The following is a 281-nucleotide window of genomic DNA, read 5'->3' as shown; positions in this document are numbered from 1 at the left end:
AATATTATAACAATCTACAATGTTTTAAAAAAAAAAATAAAAAAAAAAATTCTCAACTTGTTCGATATGAAAAAAATAAAATCAATAAAGATTATTTAAAAAAAAAAGAAGAAGAAAAAAGCCATACAAGAAAAAATTATAGTAATCTATAATGATTTAAAGAAAAAAACTATAGAACTAAATTTTCAACCAGTTCAATATAAAAAATTAATAAAGATAATTTTAAAAAATAAAAAAGAATAAAAAAAGGAAGAAGACAGTCTTGGGGAAAAAAACAAAGA

Source organism: Populus euphratica, unplaced genomic scaffold (assembly GCF_000495115.2).
Source record: "Populus euphratica unplaced genomic scaffold, PopEup_1.0 scaffold999.1, whole genome shotgun sequence".
Taxonomy (NCBI): domain Eukaryota; kingdom Viridiplantae; phylum Streptophyta; class Magnoliopsida; order Malpighiales; family Salicaceae; genus Populus; species Populus euphratica.
This window is presented reverse-complemented; position numbering follows the sequence as displayed.